Below are 15,082 nucleotides of genomic sequence, written 5' to 3'. Positions count from 1 at the left end.
GAATGCACTGCTACTTACGTTTTGGGGGCAGCACCTAAGCCCCTAATTGTCTTAGCCTATTTTACTGGAAAAGGATTTGGTCTTCTCCCACTTTTCAGACCCTCTGTAGTCCTGAGGCCCCCCAGGTCTGCTTCTCCTCTGTGTGCCTAAGCCCTCGTGTTAGAAGTTATGTCGGAGCCGCGAGGGGAAGCGCAGACAAGTAAGACCCTGGCACAGAAAGCCAATGGAAGGTACACGGAGGGTTGACTTTGCTGGGTTTCCCTGACAATGTAAAATGATCATTTGGGGGGGGGAAATCCAAAGGAGAAAAATCATGGAACTTCACGTTTATTTCCTTTAATGTGTTCTGTGTCACAATTAAAGTTTTTAAAATCAGAAATGCTGGTATCCTATGTTCACCCTCCTGGGCAAAAACAAAGGCAGCAGATTTTAGAGAGAAGAGAAAGAAAGTCAGGAATCTAGAGCATTTTCGTATTACTGGCAGCCCCAAAGTGGTTGGGAAGATGCGGGAAGTGACAGTAAAGATCCAGGGTAGCTCTGAAGTCAAGGGCCTGGCTTGGCACCCAAGCACAGCGCCTCAGTAGGATGTGACCTTGAACTAGCTCCTTAACGAGCTGTCTGAACCTCAGTTCCTTCAGCTGTTAAAGTGGGAATAATCCCACTTATCGCATTTCTGTACAGATTAAAGAAGAATAAATATGGTATCTGGCACACAGATACTCAACACTTGGAAACAAACAAGATATTTGCAAAAGATATTACATTTTTCTCAAAATTTAGTGAAACGATGAAAATCTAGTGCCTTCCTTTCAGAAGCCCAAAGGACAACAGTGGTCATCAAATTTATCCAGCCCCCATAATAATTTCCCTAACAGGCTAATTAATGAAGTCTTACTTCACCAGAAGCTCCTTTCAACTTCACGCAGGACACCTTCTTCTAGATGAAAACTATCAGCCAATTAAGGCTCTTACTGGTCCTTGGGAGAAGAGGTGGGTCAGGGCTGGTTCTGTGACCCGATTTTACTGTGTGTTTCTCCCTGAAAATAAGCCCTGGGGGCCCTCTGAGTCCTACCTCACAGGCTTTGGTCAGAGGCATCGGTAGGGTCTCCCTAGACCACCTAGAGGCACCTGGACCCTCGAACTAGGCTGGGAGGGCCAGATGAACCCCCCCAAATTGCAATGGGATCCTCAGAGAAATTCGGCTCTTGCAAAAAGAACCATGGAAATCCCACGGCAGCAGGAGCCTGCGGTCACCCAAACTGGGCCACATCTCTGCCTCGGGAGGGAAAGACCAACACCAGGGGTCAGCCCTTGCCTGGAGGGCTGACTGGTGGACACAAGATGCGTTGCAACTTTCTGCCCCCACCCCCCAACTCACAAAGCCATAAATGAGAAAATAAGTCTGCTATTGTTATCAAATGCAAATTTGCAAGTACCGATCTTCCAAAGCTTGAGTCTTGACAGGCTAAGGAAAGACGCTCTGGGACGAAACCGCAGAGGGTCAGGTGTCCCGGGGAAATGCCTAACATTGGTGTGAGCAGAGTACTGGCCAGTTATGTGCTGTCTCCCTCTTCTACCACATCTTTCCTACTTCTCGCGTCATGAATCTGCATCTTAACCTCTCTGGGCCTCGGCTCGCCCATCAGCAAGATGATTCGTAGGTACTTCGAGGTCAGATATTCTAAGGTTCTGGCTTGCCGGGACCAGATGTCCAGTGTAGTTATTCGAGTGACTGCTCAAATGCCACCTCCTCGGAGAGGCCTTCCTGGATCACACCTTCCCTTTAACACAGCTTTGTCTTCTTGGGACCTAGCACAGCAGCAGTCTTGCCTTTAGCTTACTGACCATCTCTCAGCAGAACAGGAGCCCCATGTGGGCAGCACAGAGGATGAGCTTGTCTAGTCCACTGCTGTATCCAGAATGCCTAGAGAAGACCCAGAGTGCAATGGTCATTCAATCCACATGGGAAGATGAATGACCCCATCACAGCGTTTTCTATCTGCAAAAATCACCCTCCTAACTGGTTAACATCAGATGCTAGCCGGCCAAGTGCTGCTTCCCACTGGAGACATCTGTGGCCGTCACAGGCCTCCCAGGGCTAGCAGAACATTTGCCCGACACAAGTCTGGTTTCCCAGGACAGTGGGCACCTTGCAGACCAGGATCATACCTCGCTTGAGTCTATGGCCACTGGTCAAATGCAGACGTGTGTTTTCCCTTCCACATCAGATCCTCCCCTGTGGCCGCTCCTGGCAGTGACCACACTGGCCACTGGAACCGAGGGAAGGCTCCCAAGTGCCTCCAGAGGCCAAATGCCTGCCCTGAACCACGTACTCCTTCACTTTAGGAGGACAGCATTCCACTTCTGCTCCTGTGACCACAGCGCCTCTACCTTCACCCAAAACAGCAGCCGTGGAGAGCCCTACTCTAGGACAGGCCTCCCCAGACTCAGAGACCACACCTAACTGTAAAGACACACCAGCACTCTTGACCAAGACACACAGAGGCCTATCTGCAACACAGCCGCAAACGGGGGCTAGAAGGAGCAGAACCACTCATGATGGCAGCAGGCCAACCTCTGCAGATAGGATTCTTCAAGCCTCCCAGACACAGCTGGGGAGCTGTACCAGCGTGCATGCCTGCCCACCCTCCCTCGGCCATGCCCGCGGTGCCCCCAAATCTCCATGGGGAAACGGAGACACGCAGAAGTGGCAGGAACGCCCTGGGTGACTGTGATGGCCAATTCCTGGCCGTCCATATGGAGGAGGCCCCTGTGCCAGAACAGACAGATCCTTCCCACAGGCAGCTAGGCGGGAGGCTGGAGACGCATGACGTCATCACACAGCCGTCCTGGTGCACCCAGCTGCAGGGGAGCCGTGCCTGTCTCTGCGAGCCCTCAACAGCGCCCTCCGGCAGGGGGGATGTCAGAACACTGACCTGACCCCACGGAGAGCTGAGCCACGATGCACGCCCCAGGGAGGTGGTATGGGGATGCGCTCAGGGGACAGCACGGCTGCAAGTCCTGGGGACCTCTACCTCCTGGCATCATCTGGGAGGGGTGCAAATCACACCCTTTCTTCCAGTGCGTGGAGGAAGACTTCCTGGAGGAGACCTCTCGGGAGCTATCTGAATGGAAGAGGCAGGCCCGAGCAGGGCAGACCCAGAGTTCTGAGACACAGGAGGGTCTGCGGGCAGAACTACTGCCCCAGAAAAGACCAGCCAGGCAGAGAGCAGCTTCCCCCTAACGACAGGAGAGGGAGGCCCTGGGGCAGGGGATGTCTGCAGCCCCACCTCCACAGAAACCTGGGGCTGTCTCCTGCCTGGGGCTCCTCCGGCCCCCTCCCACCTGCGAGAGCAGCTCCAAGGGAGGCCTCCTTCTGGGGCAGGCAAAGACAGCTCTCCGCAGAACTGCTCCCACCACACTCAGGCTCAGCCACCGAGCGAGGGCCTTCTTCAGACAGGCCGCCCCCTCCCCAACCCTGTTCCAACAGCTCCTTCAAGCCCGGGCTGGTTAAAGTCTCCCAGCCTCCAGGGGCTATCCACGACACACACCTGGCACAAACATTTCTTTCAGTCCTGACCACAACCCCTGGGAAGCAGGTATTTTTGTGAGTCACCATTTGACAGACCAGGCAGCCGAGGCTCGTGGAAAACCTGCTGGGTGTCCTCAAACAGCGGAGCACCGTAGCTCGGGCACTGCCCGCGACGCCTGCCTCCTTGGCTCTGGGCTCCCCTCCTCCTTACAAAAGGCCCCCTGGCCTTTCAGGCCCCTGGGGATGGAGGAAGGGCCAACTCTGGGCTTGCTCAAGACATACCACTGGGAGCCCCAGAAACAGCCCCGTGAGACACCAGTATGGGTACCAGTGTGCAGAGCTGGAATGCGGGGGCGTGAGGGGGCCAGGCCAAGGACCAGAGTCGGGCACCCCAGCGGCTGGAATGCCACACCCCTTTCCTCTTTCCCTTCTTCCATCGTCCTCTCCTTGGACACCCGCTCAGTTTACTTCTTCCTACCTGCTGCGAAGTTCTGCACCCCGCCTGAATGTGGCGGCTCCTGACTGCGCGTTAGAGCCCCCTTTAGAGCAGTCTAAAAATACACCGACCGCGCCCCACCCTCGGAAGCTGATTCTGTAGCTGGGTAGAGCCTGGGGATTTCTTAACATGCTCCCCTGGTGGCTCTGATACGCAGCTGGGGTTGAAGTCTGCCTTTCGGGCCTCATTCCTTCTTTCTCCGGTCCGTGCTCCATCTCCCCAACCCCAGCACAGAGACCTCATGGCATCCGTCTGTCACCCGCTCCCCAGCCAGCACACGGGGACCGGGCTCAGCACATTCAAGCTGCTACCCAGATGCCTACGCAGCGTTCACGGAACCCCCTGCATTATTCCGGGTGCTGGGCGCACAGGCCGGGTCAGCGAAAGTGGGCTCCCCGCACCCTCCCTCCCTTCACCGCCACACCGTTCGGGCCCGCTGGGGAGGCCAGCAGCTACAGAGAAAGTTGGTTACATAATGGGGGATGCGTGCCTCCCTGGGATACATGTCCCTGAAGAAATCTGTAAGGAATCCCTTTAAATTTACTATAACAGGTTCTTGCCTCAACCCCAGCACCCTCCCCCCCCACACACACACACACTCTCTCTTTCTCTCATGACTTCTGAGGGAGGCAGCAGAATCCAGTGAGCGAGACCTTCTGGACACTTCTGACTGCAGAGTCCCAGCACGACGCGGTGCACACAGAAAGAGCACAGGCCCTCCTCCTCCAGACTTCATGGACCCTCCATTCCTGTTCTTCCAGCCTGCAGCTGACCCTCTGCCTTTCCCTTATTCCCGGCCTGAGGACAAGGAGGAGAAAACCTCCTCTCCCCACCCTGGCCGGCCTCCATCTGCTGCTCCTGGAATCTTCTCACCTCAGACGCTTGTGAGCCTCACAAGACATCTGCAGACCAGCACGGGGGTTTGCTGGACCCTCAGGGATGGCCGGGGGTGGGGGGGGTCTGTGCAGAGCCTAAGCAGACAGCAGCTCCTGCTGCAGAGCCTGGACACTCCCCTTGCTGGGGCTCTCCGCAGACCGCTGCGTCTCCCCTGCTGGGCAAAGAAGGGTTAAGAATGCTCTCCACCCCTAACCCATCACACACCAGAGCTGGAAGTTCTGAGTAAGGACAGGGTGCTGGGTAAAGTACAGGCACGTCTTACACAGCACGGACCTTCATGACCAAATTAAAAATAACATAAGCCACAGATGAAAGCAGTAGTCTCCCGAGTGCATCGGCCAACACAGTCCAGTGACGCACAGGAAGAAAATATCAGGACTTTTAAATATTTCTGAATGGTTTAAATATTTCTGAGGTTCGACTTTTTTTGGTGTTGTCTTATCAGGTGCACACGTATACGTGGTGCATGTGAACAAACCATCATCTGAAAGCTAGACAAGCCAGGGCTGCGGTTCAAATTCTTTACACTAGGGCTGTGAAAACCAGAAACATCCGAGGAGCCCAGGGCACTAAGACAGTGTGCATCACCAACCCAGAGGCAGAAGCTCCCTCACCCAGGGGAGAGCTGGGGCAGGGGGCGCAATGAACCCTACACTGTTTCCGATGCTTTGTTTAAGGGGCTTGTGCTTGGCTTTCCAGACAGAGGGTGATGACAATAACAAGAACACAGGAGCACCCTGGTCTCTTCATTCAACCAACATTTCTAGAATGGCCACCATGTGCCACGGCCAGTGCTGCGCCGAGGTGACACGGTGACGTGTACCAAAAACGGAGCCTTTAAATCGTATGGCTACACAGGGGGACAGAAATGCTCATGGAAACACATTCAAGAGTGTATAATTACCAACTGAAGCACTGTGAAGGCCATTTCTGTAAGAGTTTCCTAACAAAAGAACCAGACCCAGAGCAGAGGAGGGTGGAAGCTGAGGGAGCTGGTGGAGACACTTAGATGCTAAGTGGGTGACAGCGGTGGCAGTTAGGGCCTCGAGTAGTTTTGTGGGAATAAAGGTGGTGAGGCCAGCGCACGGAGGGGCGGGGGATGTGAGCACGCCGTGGCCAGTCCACGCAGGACCTGAGTAAGGTCTCACAAGGCTCTCGGACCACCTCCTAAGAACACTATGGATCTGAAGCACAGCGACCCAGCTAACCCTGTGTTTCAGTGAGAGCATGCTGGCTGAAGTCTGAAGCATGGCTCAAGGGGGCCTTGATGCAGGGACATCAGCTGGGTCCATCTGCGGGCGGATGGAGGTGACAGAGGCCAGGGCTTCTTTCTGGACACTCAGGTAGAGACATCGGGTGGGTCCTGAGCTGAGCCAGGGATTCGGGGATGGAAGGCCCACATCAGATCACACACAGAGCACAGTCCCTTCTGCTGTCAGTGAGGGAGAACGCAGACTGAGAGGGCCCAAGGCCCAGCCCTGCCTGGGCACAATACTTCATGGCCACACAGAGGAGGACAAAGGACCCCAGAAACAAGGAGTGGCCAAAGCTATAAGAGACGTACAGGAGAAAGGGAGAGCAAGAGGGAACGCCTCTCAGGAAGGTCAAGGGTGCAGAAACCGTAAGGGAAGACAGTGAGTGTGTCTTTCTGGAGTTGTTCAGGAAGCCAACCAGAGGGGTAGGGCTAAGGTGTGAGAGAAGTGAGGGCATGGAGAAGGTGGTTCTAGACAATTCGGCAAGTCTGACTATAAAAAGGGACAGAGCTAGGCAGCAGCTACGGTGACAAGGAAGAATCAAGCCAGGCTTTCTGTTTGCTTTGAGATGGGAGAAACATCCCAAGCTTGAGAGGGACCAAAGAAGCGGAGCGGGGCTCACGGGCCCAGGGGGCGAAAGGGAACTGAGCGGCAGGAGTGGACCAGACCCCAAGGATGGCAGGCTGGGCACGGATTCTGTCCAGGCATTTCTTCAGAAGAAAGGTGTGGATTTTCTGGGAGAGGGGAGAGGGTGGCTGGGAAGGCAAGGGGGCAGGGTCGGAGGGCAGTCGGGGGAGGGGGTCCGACGCAGCCCCCTGCGCAGTGAGCAAAGGCACAGCTGGGGAGAGGGCGGGCGGTGACCTTACCCTCTAGAAACTGCCTGGGGTCCAGGGCTGGGGCTGCTCTGGGGGGCAGAGATGCCACTGCTCCACTCACATCTAGAAACAACACATTTACTATTTTTTTTTTAAAGATTTTATTTATTTGACAGAGAGAGAGACAGCCAGCGAGAGAGGGAACACAGCAGGGGGAGCGGGAGAGGAAGAAGCAGGCTCCCAGCGGAGGAGCCTGATGTGGGGCTCAATCCCAGAACGCCGGGTTCACGCCCTGAGCTGAAGGCAGACGCTTAACGACTGCACCACCCAGGCGCCCCAACACATTTACTATTGAATTGCTTGTGGGGAAAAAGACTTCTGCCAAGTTAGAATCTCTAGCTTCTAACCTCTTTTCTCATTGAAACAAATGTGACTTTTTTATATAATGTGTCCGTTGTTAACATAGGTGTGTGTGTGTGTGTGTGTGTGTGTGTGTGTGTGTTTAAGTGAATGCCCACGATGGTGCTCCAGCGGAACGGACCAGAACACCAATACCGGTTATCATTCACTGAGCGCTTCCTGTCCGGTAGGTACTGTTCTATCATCACTTTGCAGAGACAAGAGGGGCTGTGGCTGAAGTGGGGGAGGCGGGATGCACCACCCAGGTAGTCTGGGTGGAAGCGGGAGCCAAAGGCACTCTCCTCTCTCCCCAGCGGTCTCTCCTCTGTGCTGGGAAATGTGGGAGCCGGCGGGCAACCTGCACAGTGTGTGGCACAGCGAGGATGGAGGGCGCCGGGCGATGAGTGTGCAGAGAAGGAGGGGCGTGTTTGGCTGGGGGCCCCTGGCATAACCAGGAACCTTGGAAGGCATCCACCTGGGGTAGGAACTTAGGATAAGGATTCCTTAATGCCATGAGAAGGTTTGGGGTGGGAAAGAGGTGGAACAAAACCAAAGGGGTACCATTTGAGAACACGGGGACCCCTGGCTTACAAGCAGGAGAAATCGCTATTGACCTTCAGTGAAGGGAGCTTACAAAGCTACAATCGGCATTCTCTCATTCTCCCAAATCAAACCACAAGATGTTTGAGTGCGAAGGAAGCTTAATATTCATCTTTTAATGTCCCTCAAATAATCACAAGCAATGCGATCAATTTGTAGGTCAAAGCCAGTAAACTTTTTTTTTTTTTTAAATGAACAGAAGTGTTTTCCATGGAGTAAGGAAGCATCTTGTCTTTGTTCTGTGTAACATGTAAGTATATACACACTGGATAGTGGTGTGAAACGTATTTTTATGTTAGGACCAGAAAGTCTGAAAGCCACCAAGCTAATGCAATACTCCCATTTTAGAGTGGAGGAAACGGAGGCCCCAGGAGCCCCGCAGCTCATCCAAGTTAGTTAATAGCAAAACTGAGAACACCACCCAAGTCTCTAATAGTCCTCTGCTGATTTCCTCACCAAACCGGAATCCCCAAACACAAACATCTCTGGGAAAGACAGGCTTCACTTTAATCCACATTAGGGTAAGTGATAGGAGGAAGCAAGCTGATCTTTCAGATCTGCTGCCTGGAGCAAGTTCTGGTAAAGAAGACAGAGGAGCGCACCAGGGCAGCTGTGCGGCTACAGCAAAATCAATCTGGGTGCAAACGTGGGGGTTGCAGGGTGTGGCCCAGTGGGCACAAGACAGGGCCTGGCGTGGCAGAACAAAGATATTTTATCTTGTTTACAGACTTTGTATTAACAAATATCATCAGGACTACTGGTTCTATATGAGGAGGCTGTTTCCATGTCCGGGCAGGTGGCCCAGGGCCATGGGTGCTTTGCTCATCTTGTTTCAACAAATTTTATTAAATGACAAGTTCTGAATAACAGATGCCTTCGCAATTCTCCATCCCTGCCAGACTCCATCTCTTTAATGAAAACATCATTGTTGGGTATTTATCATTTGTACAATTGTATTTCAATGTAACATAAGATTATAAGATTCAAAGTCAGGTCCCTGTTTCTCTGTATTTGTGGGAAGAAGGTAGTGGTGATGGGGGACTGGTGGGGTGTACTTCCTGGGAGACATCTAGCGAGAGCAGGGGGTGGGCGGGTCAAAATGGGGTGGGGAGGCACGGCAGCACCCATCTGTAAGGGAGTAGCCCCTTCTGGACACCAGAGTAATGAGCCTCCTCTTCATGTCAGAATTCAGGCCAAACAATTGGGCCAAGTTCATTCGACCAGGGCTCATCACCACTCAGCAACAAGCTCTGAGCTCCTCTCCCAAGGTAGAGAGGGCAGGTACAGTGGTGAGACCTCTGAGGAGTACCCTATTTACAATACCTATAAAGGGTCACCCACAGCCCTAAGTTTCTTACTTCAACGTGCTGTCATTAAATTGAACTGAAGCTCTGGGATGACCACCCAAAGCTCAGGTAGGTGCCTGTACAAATAAAAAGGACTGTAGAAGTCTAGAGGCAGTCACCTTGAAAGGCTGGGGGTGCGCGAGCAGCCCAGACAGGGAACTGGGTCTGCGGCCTGCTGTCCTTAAAGGACAGGCCAAATGTACGGGAACTGGGATTCCTCCCCTTGGATTTATCTCCTCCCCTCGGCCTGGCCAATCTTATATCTGTTCCCTCGGCTCAGGAGCTCAGGCAGGAGAGGTTAGAAGTAGAAAGAAGGGCTCTGAAACTCAAAGCCACTTTGTTGCTGGTATGTTCCCCAGGAAACACGCATGGTGGGAGAGCAGCAGGGCAGAACTAGAGATTGCAGGATTATCTGTGGCTTTCAACGATCTGTGCTGAGGGTCTGATGTCAGCCATGGAGGACACAGCTGCTACACCTTCTGCAGGCCCCAGAGCCCTAAGACATCTGAAATTTAAGAGTAACCGTTTAACTACAAGAGATGCAAAAACCTTTTAAAATACTCGGAGTACGCAAGCGTAGGAATTTTAGCTGGTTGCACAGAACTTCTAGATAGAAGGGGTGCTCAATTCTAAACTGATAACAAGGACAATTTCACTTCTGACGGGGGTTCTGAGCAAGGCCGATTTCCACCAGGCATCAACTAGTTAAAGGGCAACACAAAAAGGAACTTGGAAAGACTCCTAAAGCACCACCCAAATGAATGGCTTGCCCATGTTTAATAAAAAATTAAACACACACACACACACACACACACACACAAACAAAAACACCCCAGATCTCGATCCCACTGCCTCCCACCCAAGGGTCACCAAGCTTTCTCTGTAAAAGGCCAGACAATAAACTGTATCTAGAGAGAAAAGTAACAATACTACACAGGCACTTTTATAATGAAAGAAAACAAATTTCCACAATTCTTTTATTGACAAAATTCAACTATAATATATACAGTTTGGGGGGGTGGAAGGGTTATAACCATCTAAGAGACAAGTGGAATTCTTTTGGGGGGATAACATTTCACTTCACTGAGATTCAAAGTTAAAGTGTTCCAAATCCTCAAACTGACTGCAATGTTTCTGCTACAGATTATTCTTAGCTCAGGACACCAAACAGGCAGCTGAACCTGAAATTGACGACCCCTGCGGAGTCTGCATTTCACACGCTCCCCGGGTGATTCTGAGGAAGGGCCACGTTTGGGACCTAATGGACTATACAACCCTCAAAGTCCCTACAGTCCAACTTAAGGGGCCCCTGGCTTAACAGCGGGACAAGAACTCAACTCTGTTGCCTGCTGTGACCCTCGCAACATGGAGGAGGTCACACTGCTTTGCCTACCCCTAACGAGTTGTTAAGGAGAATTAAGGGAGATGATCTGTGTGTTATTAGTACACCACATCTTAGGTACAGAGGCCACGCCAATTCTCTTCAGTTTTCTGGCTGTAGACGGTGACAGGCAAAAACGGAAAATGCATTACATGCAAAATCCCATACAGATCACTGCCTGAGATCTTCTCATCACCCAAAATGTATACCCCAACACCTAAAAGGACAGACTTATTTCAGCCAAAACAGATGGGATGTTCTAAACCGAACTCAGAAAGTGTACGGCTTCCCCCGTATCAGAGCCCCTGGTCCCGACTATCCACCTCAGTATCTTCAACCTGGGGGCCATCCCGGGTTCTCGTCAGTACCTTCGATGACAGGAAACCCAATCTCTCGTAAGGTGGCACTGTTTAAAAACCAGAGAAGAAAATGCTCTTCCCCTCAGTGTCTGACAGAAAAGGGTGCTTCAGGGGAGGGCACAGAGACTAAGAGGCTGAGTACGCAGACTGGCTGTGATAAGTTCTCTATGCCTCAGTTTCCCTGTGTGTAACAGGAGGATAACAGTGCCTACACCTCACAGTGCAGCTGTGGGGACTAGGTTAATTGATCTGTCTAATCCACTTAGAACTGTGCCAGGCACAGCGTAGGGCTGTGTGAGCATTCACTATTATTATTGCTGTTGTTGTCCAGAACCAGAGAGCCACTCAAAGTTGTGCCTCGTGGCACCCCAGTTCTTTCTCCAATAACACTATCACATACTGAGCAACCGAGGGCCAGATTGAGCCACTTTGGTCATTTACACATTAAACCAGATCACCATTCCCCTCTTACAGGTGAGGAAACTGAAGTTCAAAGAGGAGGTTAACTTATCCTACCTCTTCGTAGTAGTTAGAATTCAAACTCAGGTCCGTGGGGGCTCCAAAACTCAGCTTCACCATGGAGCCCCCAGACTCAAAACTACCAGCAGCGGCAATGCATTAACAAAACATAACCGGCCATGACCATACCGAGCTGGAGCTCAGTTTTCTGCCTGTGGATCCCTGGTTGGCTGGCATAAACTGTAGTTAATATCAGGCTACATGAACCCAATTAGGCAGTAAGTCAGTCTGAAAAACATCATGCGACGTATTCCAAAGGTCAGAGTTAAAACCTGGCTTCCTGGGCAGCCTCTGCCATCAAGCTAGTCTCATGCAGACACCAGAGTTTAACCAGTCAGGTGCTTAACCAGCACTGACATCGGCTTTTAAAAAGTCCCGGAGAGAAGCCAGAGACGTGACGCAGAAAGGCGGTCGGCAGAAAGACATCACTTACTTTTTAAAAAAGCAAACCTTATTCCCTTCTCTTTTCGGTTTAGGGTTACATTTACTACCGTAAACTGCCTTCCCCAAGGCAAAAAATGAAAGGGGGAGGGGCAGAAGACTGGAGGGGGGGGCTCCCCTAGCGAAGGCAGGGCGCTGCAACACCCACCTGAAACCCGGAGCGCGACCTACCTTCCCGGAGAGCCCAGCCCCGGAGGGCGTTTCCCCAACACATCGACAACTCGTCCCTCCCGGGTAAGCGGCTGCTGTCCTTGGCTCCACTCAGGGCCGCTAGAGTCGCGCGCGCGCCCCCCCTCCCGAAAAAGAAACCTCATGTTTAATTTCTCCCCCAGCCCTCCTATCAGTTCCTCCGAAAGAGCAAACACCGGGGCGACCAGTACGTCTTTAGGGCCACATTTAACTACGTCTAAAACGCCAGCGGGAGGAAGGGCGAAACACTGGCGAGAAGAGGGGCGGGGGAGGTAGGGAGCGCGATGGGGGGGGAGCACTCGGAGGGAGGATCGTCGCCCTCCCAGGGCGACCGCCGCCGCGACGCTCCAGCAGAGCCTCAGGCCGTTGTCGCGGGGAGGGAACCCCCCCTAGGGGCCCAGAGCACCACCGGGGGTCCCCGGAGCCGGCTTCCCCTGCTGCCTCCACGTCCGGGGCCGTCGGGGCGATGGCGCAAGGCTCTGCACCCCGCCCCCCCACAGCGACAACAGCCACGGTGACAAAATGGCAGCCCGGCGCCCGGCAGTCGTGCCACAGGCGAGCAGGGCCCCGGCGGCCGCCCCTGCCCCCCAATAACGCCTCGGCGCCCTTCGGGCTCGGCCTCCGGCGGGCCTGGCCTTCACGAAAATAATAATAACAACACACCGCGAGCTCCGCAGCAGCTGGGGAAGCCAGGAGGCCCGCCCGGGGCCGGCCCGCCGCGCCCGCGCCGACCCGCGCGCACGAGGCCCGGCCGCCCAGGCGCCAGCCCGCCAGCCGGCCCGCGCCCCGCGCCGGATGGAACCCGGCGCCCGCACTCGCAGCCCCGCGCTCGGCGCCGGCCGCGCCATGGGGGAGGGGCGGGGCGGGCCGCGCGAGACCCGGGAAACATGGCTGCTCGTCCTATTTCGGCGTCGCGGCGTGGCCACCAGCCCCCGGATCCGAGTTGGGAGAGGCTCCGAAGGTGGGTGTGTGGGGGCCCCGGGGGGGAGCGCGGCGGGGAGGGGCGCAGGGGGCGCTCTCCGAGAGCTGTTTGTCTTAAGAACGGTTAAAAAAAATAGTTCCTCCTCCCCCACCCCTTTTGTCCCTCATTAGCTAGCTTTCTCTCTCCCCCTCCTCCCCAAATGTGCAGAAAGTGCCCCCTCCAACCCCTCCCGCGCCCCACCCCGCCTCGAGGCAGGGGGCAGGCGAGTGGGCTGGGAGACTCGGAGGCGAGGGGGCGAAGCGTGAGAAATCGCTCCCAGTTCGGGGCGGCGCGCTCCCCTCCCCCAGCACACACTCGGGGAAGTTTAAAGAGCCGGTTCGACCCGCTTTCGATCTCGCTCCCAGTTGGCCAGCCGTGTGGCTGGGGTTGGCCGGGCGAACCGCGCCTCCACACCCACCCGCCACGACCCCGGCCCCCTACTGTGAGCCCTTCCCCCTCCGCACGGGGGGCTTCCGGAAAGTACGCGGGAAGACCGCGGCTCCGGCCCCCTCCCCCATCACCACACCCAGCCCCCAAATCCTCCGGCTCGGGGTCTAAGCCGGGATGAAACCGGCCAGAGAAAGGCAAACCGCCGGCAAATTGTTCGCGGAAACTCCTGCCTTCTCGGCGGGCACCCCCTCCCCTCCCTCCGCCACCCCCTCCCCGCCCTGCGCGCCATAAGGCACTGCACGTCTACAGTCCACAGCTGCGTTATGATGGGGGGGCACAAAAAGGATCTTGTTTTCAAAAGTCTCACTCAGGTTTGGGGGAGGAACTAGAGAAAAGAGGAAGCAAGGCCTGCCTTGGCCAGGGATTCGGCTTTTAACGGGCTGGAGGGGCGACAGGTCAGCGCACAGCACTACCCAAACTCCCAACTCTGTGGAACCCTGGCCACCGAGGCTGGAGGAGGGGTCCTCCCGCCCGCGCCGCCCTGGTCTCCGGAGGGGTCGGGAGGGGAGCCGGCCAGGGTCTCCGCCCCAGAGCCGGGGTCTCCTCCGCTGAGCCGCCAACTCACATAAAACACTGTTAGAAAGCGAGAGGGAGGCAGAAATACAAACGAGCGTTCGAGTAACCCACCCTCACCTTCCCCCTCCTTGGGGGTGGGCTTTGGCCCGAGCCTCCCAGTTCCCATCCGTGTAAGTTTCCTCCGGCCGTACTCCCGCCGCTGCCCAATCAATAACGGCGACCAGAAGGCAAACTCCCATCCCGGAGCTGCGTGTTTCCTATGCCCGCATAAATCTGGACCCAGCCAATACCCACCACGGGCACCAGGTCTGGGCAGCTCGCGTCCTGACAAAGTTTCCCGTGCCCATGTATTAACGAGGCGCCGAATGGCTGCCGAAGAGCCCACCCTGGAGAAAGACTGGCCGGGGGGCGCGAGGGCTCAAAGGCTGGCATCTTAGCGAGGCCGGAAGGAGCAGGGGCGAGGGGGGACCGGGACGTAGCCTTTGGGTAACTTGCAATAGCGATCGCTCGAGGTGGGGAGGCGCGGGGATTATCTGTGCCTTTGCACATTCGAAAATCCCTCCCCCCTTCCAATTTATCCTCCCTTCGGAAGGAAAGGAAGAAACATCAGCATCTGGCCCGAAGGTGGGGTGGAAAGAGTGAGGGAGAAAGAGGAGGAGAGGAAGGGAGGCAGAGAAAGGGAGGGAGGGAGAGAAAGGGCGCGTTCACGAACACTACAAAGTTACAAATATGGCTCCCCCGTCTCTCGCCTCATCACTGCAAAGAAATGAAGACGCACTTTAAACTCGAGCCATTCCCAACTCCACTGCAGCCCCCTCCCCACGCGCTCTCCCCGGGGGCCTCGGCCCACATTTATCAGAAACTAAACCGGACTCGCGAAGCCCAAAACTTATTGTGTGTGTGCGAGAGAGAGAGAGAGAGAGAGAGA

At 54.8% G+C, this 15,082-nt stretch overlaps 1 protein-coding gene and 1 long non-coding RNA gene across 2 annotated transcripts in view; one reads left to right on the top strand and one right to left on the bottom strand.

Annotated features, from left to right (window-relative positions):
* ANP32A (acidic nuclear phosphoprotein 32 family member A) overlaps positions 1–15,082 on the bottom strand; it is a 36,358-nt gene that overhangs the window by 20,629 nt on the left and 647 nt on the right. The gene's annotated exons all lie outside the window — the stretch shown is intronic.
* Positions 13,048–15,082, top strand: part of LOC121105548 — a 4,449-nt gene continuing 2,414 nt past the window's right edge. Inside the window, exon 1 of the long non-coding RNA XR_005838139.1 lies at positions 13,048–13,188. This is a non-coding gene — a long non-coding RNA (uncharacterized LOC121105548). The remainder of the gene's footprint in view (positions 13,189–15,082) is intronic.

The sequence above is a fragment of the Ursus maritimus genome, unplaced genomic scaffold (genome assembly GCF_017311325.1).
Source record: "Ursus maritimus isolate PB19 unplaced genomic scaffold, ASM1731132v1 scaffold_27, whole genome shotgun sequence".
Lineage (NCBI taxonomy): Eukaryota > Metazoa > Chordata > Mammalia > Carnivora > Ursidae > Ursus > Ursus maritimus.
The sequence above is the reverse complement of the archived record's forward strand: the minus strand, read 5'-3'. Positions and strand labels throughout refer to the sequence as shown.